Source organism: Apostichopus japonicus, chromosome 5, assembly GCF_037975245.1.
Source record: "Apostichopus japonicus isolate 1M-3 chromosome 5, ASM3797524v1, whole genome shotgun sequence".
Lineage (NCBI taxonomy): Eukaryota > Metazoa > Echinodermata > Holothuroidea > Aspidochirotida > Stichopodidae > Apostichopus > Apostichopus japonicus.
Genome location: NC_092565.1, coordinates 579,335 through 584,221, shown reverse-complemented (window position 1 = coordinate 584,221; position 4,887 = coordinate 579,335). Strand labels below are relative to the sequence as shown.

The 4,887-nt window shown below is 59.3% G+C and overlaps 2 non-coding genes across 2 annotated transcripts in view; both read left to right on the top strand.

Moving 5' to 3' along the window:
- Window positions 1-2,195: 2,195 nt before the first annotated feature.
- LOC139968481 (5.8S ribosomal RNA) lies at window positions 2,196-2,355 on the top strand. Its single transcript, XR_011793477.1, has one exon. It is a non-coding gene; the product is annotated as a 5.8S ribosomal RNA (ribosomal RNA).
- Window positions 2,356-2,789: 434 nt separating this feature from the next.
- The window catches only part of LOC139968463 (large subunit ribosomal RNA), a 4,030-nt gene continuing 1,932 nt past the window's right edge, over window positions 2,790-4,887 (top strand). Inside the window, exon 1 of the ribosomal RNA XR_011793460.1 lies at window positions 2,790-4,887. This exon is cut by the window's right edge and continues 1,932 nt beyond it. This is a non-coding gene — a ribosomal RNA (large subunit ribosomal RNA).

Here is a 4,887-nt window from a genome sequence, read left to right as displayed (position 1 = left end):
GCACGGTCTTGCACCGGCGACGCTCCCTTCAAAAGTCTGCTCTATCAACTTTCGATGGTAAGTTATGCGCTTATCATGGTTGTGACGGGTAACGGAGAATCAGGGTTCGATTCCGGAGAGGGAGCCTGAGAAACGGCTACCACATCCAAGGAAGGCAGCAGGCACGCAAATTACCCACTCCTGACACGGGGAGGTAGTGACAAAAAATAACGATACAGGCCTCTTCGGAGGCCTGTGATCGGAATGAGTACACTTTAAATCCTTTAACGAGGATCTACTGGAGGGCAAGTCTGGTGCCAGCAGCCGCGGTAATTCCAGCTCCAGCAGCGTATATTAAATTTGCTGCAGTTAAAAAGCTCGTAGTCGGATTTCTGGCCGGGGCGGGCGGTCCGCCGTGAGGCGTGCACTGCCCGTTCCCCTTCTCCCCGTCAAACGGGAGTCGTGGGAGATTTTTCCCGGCCAGTGATTCGGTTGGTCGTGCGGTGCTCTTAACTGAGTGCCGTGCGAGACTGGAACGTTTACTTTGAGAAAATTGAAGTGTTCAAAGCAGGCCAAAGTGCCCGAACAGCTCAGCATGGAATAGTGGAAGAGGACCTCGGTTCTATTTCGTTGGTCTTGAGATCCTGAGGTAATGATCAAGAGGGACTGCCGGGGGCATTCGTATTGCGGCGTGAGAGGTGAAATTCTTGGATCGTCGCAAGACGCCCGACAGCGAAAGCATTTGCCAAGAATGTCTTCATTGATCAAGAACGAAAGTCGGAGGATCGAAGGCGATCAGATACCGCCCTAGTTCCGACCATAAACGATACCGACTCGTAATTCGCCGGCGTTCCTCCCATGACGCGGCGGGCAACTCTCCGGAAAACCAAAGTCTTTGGGTTCCGGGGGAAGTATGGTTGCAAAGCTGAAACTTAAAGGAATTGACGGAAGGGCACCACCAGGAGTGGAGCCTGCGGCTTAATTTGACTCAACACGGGGAAACCTACCCGGCCCGGACACAGTGAGGATTGACAGATTGAGAGCTCTTTCTTGATTTTGTGGATGGTGGTGCATGGCCGTTCTTAGTTGGTGGAGTGATTTGTCTGGTTAATTCCGATAACGAACGAGACTCTTGCTTGCTAAATAGTCCGGCCACCCGTCGTGGTGAGCCGCGAACTTCTTAGAGGGACAAATGGCTTTCAGCCATACGAGATGGAGCAATAACAGGTCTGTGATGCCCTTAGATGTCCGGGGCCGCACGCGCGCTACACTGGCGCAAGCAGCGGGTACATTTGCCCTCGGCCGAAAGGTCCGGGTAATCCGCTGAGACTTCTCCGTGCTGGGGACAGGGACTTGTAATTGTGTCCCTTGAACGAGGAATTCCAAGTAAACGCGAGTCATCAGCTCGCATTGATTACGTCCCTGCCCTTTGTACACACCGCCCGTCGCTACTACCGATCGAATGACTTAGTGAGGCCATCGGATCGACCGTCTGGCACCCCCGGCTTCGGCCGGTTGTCGAGGCGCGACGAGAAGACGGTCAAACTTGATCATTTAGAGGAAGTAAAAGTCGTAACAAGGTTTCCGTAGGTGAACCTGCGGAAGGATCATTAACAGAACCCTTCCCCTCCGTGATCGGAGAGGGAACAAAGGGGGAATGTCGGAAAAGCCGTCACAGAGAGACACGCGGAGAGAGCAAATTGGAAAAGCCGGGGGGACTCGAGCGGGGTTTTCACCGCCTCCTTCCCCGTTCCACGGTCGAGGTCAGACCCCGCGCTTCGCCTTCGCTCTCTCCGACAAAAGGAGACGGGCGTGTCACACACAGACCAGCCCGGGGAGTACCCGGTTCTTCTCTCGTCGTCTGTCTCACGGAGTCTCGCGCTCCCGGTAGCTTCGAGGGAGAAGTCCCGCAAGGGTGGAGACGCCGTCGCCGTCCGCGGCGCGGCGCTCCTCGAGGCATTCTCCGCAGGGCAGAGAAGGGGCACCGGTGTCGCCCGATTTCCCCCCAGTCGGCGAGTCTGACTCGCGCGACCCGCCCTCGCGGCGGTGGGGGGAAGGAGGGAGCCCGCTTCCCCCCTCGGCTCGACGGAGGATATTTCTTTCCAGTCACAAGCAAAGAAGGCACAGAGTCCCCGTGTCCTTTCTCCTTCCGTTCCACTTCTTCCCTCGGCTCTGAGGAGAGTTGCGAACGCGGGAGTCTTCCAGTGGCAAATGACAATTCTTGGTGGTGGATCACTCGGCTCGTGCGTCGATGAAGAACGCAGTTAGATGCGAGAATTCATGTGAATTGCAGAACTCACTGATCATCGACTTATTCGAACGCAAATGGCGGCTCGGGGATGCTCTGCTCCTCGAGCCACGTCCGTCTGAGCGTCTGAAGACAATCACTCACAGAGTCGGCGTGTTCGCGCGCCGGAGGAGCGCCCGGCCGCAGCCGTCCCTTCGACGGCCGGCTGCGTCGGGTCAGTGTCAGATGGAGTTCTGTGATGTCGGCGCCGGTGAAACTCGGCGAGCAGGCTCGATCGGTAACCGGGGGTTCGTCGGTCGTGCGACGTGCCATCGGGGTGTAGACGTATGCGCCCGTGGTGCGGTCCAGCGTCCGACCCCCCGGAACGGTCGAGGAGCCTCTGCCGGGCAGAGCCGGTCGACCCAATCGCGGGGTCTCTCGTCCTCCCGTCTGCGTTCTCGCAGGCGCATGGTAGGCCACCCTTTCCCGCCGGCGACCCGATTCTTCGGGGAGCGCCGGGGAAGGAGAGACCCCGGGTCGCCGCTATGACTCCGATCACGTTCCACGTGTCTTTCACGATTCCAGACCTCAGATCGGATGAGATTACCCGCTGGATTTAAGCATATCACTAAGCGGAGAGAAAAGAAACTAACAAGGATTCCTTCAGTAGCGGCGAGCGAAGCAGGAAGAGCCCATCGCCGAATCCCCGCGCCCGTTTGCGGTGCGAGGGACCTGTGGCGTAAGGAAACTGAACTCCGGTCGACAGAGTCCGGCCGCAGTCCACTGTGATCGGGGCTGCAGCTTACCCGCAGCGGGTGTAAGGCCCGTAGGGCGGACTCGAAGGCCGGAGGGAAAGCTTTCCAAGAGTCGGGTTGTTTTAGAATGCAGCCCAAAGAGGGGTGGTGAACTCCATCCAAGGCTCAATACTATGCACGAGACCGATAGTCAACAAGTACCGTGAGGGAACGTTGAAAAGAACTTTGAAGAGAGGGTTCAACATTGCGTGAAACTGCCAAGAAGTAAACGGATGAGTGCCGCATGCTACATGGGGCGTCCGGTTGATTCAGGCGCGGTCGGCGCGGCAGCGTGTGCGGGTTCGGATCCCTCGGGACCGACCCGCGGCGCTTCGCCGTCCGGTCCGCGTCGCACTTCTACCGTTCGGCGCCCTTCCCGGCGACCGACCGAAGAGCGGAGCAGAGGGGCGGGCGAGGCTGCGGCGTGCGGGGGCTTCGGCCCTCGCCGTCTTACGCCGCCCGTCACGGTTGCTCACTGCGCTCTCTGTCGAGGACTCTGCGTGACGGCCTGCCCCCCCGGGGGTTCAGGCAGCGGGGTCCGGGCCACCGGCGTCTCCGTCGGTCGCGTGCACAGCTTGCTGTCGCGTGGCCGGCGGGATCCGGAGGGTCCGGTCTCGCCGCGGCTTCGGCCGAAGCGGAGGGTCTGTCGGGCGTGAGCGAGGCCTCCTCATTCGACCCGTCTTGAAAACACGGACCAAGGAGTCTAAGCAGGCTTGCAAGTCGAGGGGGTCTACCGAAACCTATCCTGGCATAACGAAAGTGAAGGTCGGCACAGGGCCGTCACGAGGCGGGATCCCGGCCCTCTGGGTCGGGCGCACCGCCACCCCGTTCCGTCCGGCTCGTCCGGTGGAGCGGAGGAAGAGCAAGCATGCTAAAACCCGAAAGATGGTGAACTATGCTCGGGCAGGAGGAAGCCAGAGGAAACTCTGGTGGATGTCCGCAGCGGTTCTGACGTGCAAATCGATCGTCCGACCTGAGTATAGGGGCGAAAGACTTATCGAACCATCTAGTAGCTGGTTCCTTCCGAAGTTTCCCTCAGGATAGCTGGTGCTCGGGAGATATTCGTGAACAATTTTATCTGGTAAAGCGAATGATTAGAGGCCTTGGGGCCGAAACGACCTCAACCTATTCTCAAACTTTCAATTGGTAAGAGGGTCCGACTCGCTGGCTTGGAGCCGGACGAGTGAGAATGAACGAGTGCTCAGTGGGCCACTCTTGGTAAGCAGGACTGGCGCTGTGGGATGAACCAAACGCCTGGCTAAGCCGTCCGACTCGGTCGCACATCAGAGCCCACAAAAGGTGTTGGTTGATACAGACAGCAGGACGGTGGCCATGGAAGTCGGCATCCGCTAAGGAGTGTGTAACAACTCACCTGCCGAATCAACTAGCCCTGAAAATGAATGGCGCTGAGCGTGATGGCTGTGCCGGGCCGTCGGGGCAAGGAGAACCGAATAGAGTCGGCCTCGACGAGTAGGAAGGACGCCACGGTGAGCTAAGAAGCGGTCCGGGCGAGAGCCCGCGTGGAGCCGCCGTGGGCGCAGATCTTGGTGGCAGTAGCAAATACTCTAACGAGAGCCTGGAGGGCCGAGTTGCGGAGAAGGGTTCCATGTGAACAGCAGTTGCACATGGGTCAGTCGATCCTAAGCCCTAGGGAAGTTCCGCTCCGAGCGGCCGCGAGAGCCACGCCGACCTCCCTCCCGGGAACGGCGGGGTGATCGCACCCTGGGCGAAAGGGAACCGGGTCAATATTCCCGGACGTACAGACGTAGTCCTCCTCGTGGTGTCGTGCGCGTGGGCCTCCTCGCGGGGTTCCGCGCGTCGCGGCACTGCGAGGGCAAAAGCCGTGAGGCACACTAGCCCAGAGACGCTGGCCGAGGGCCCCGGGTA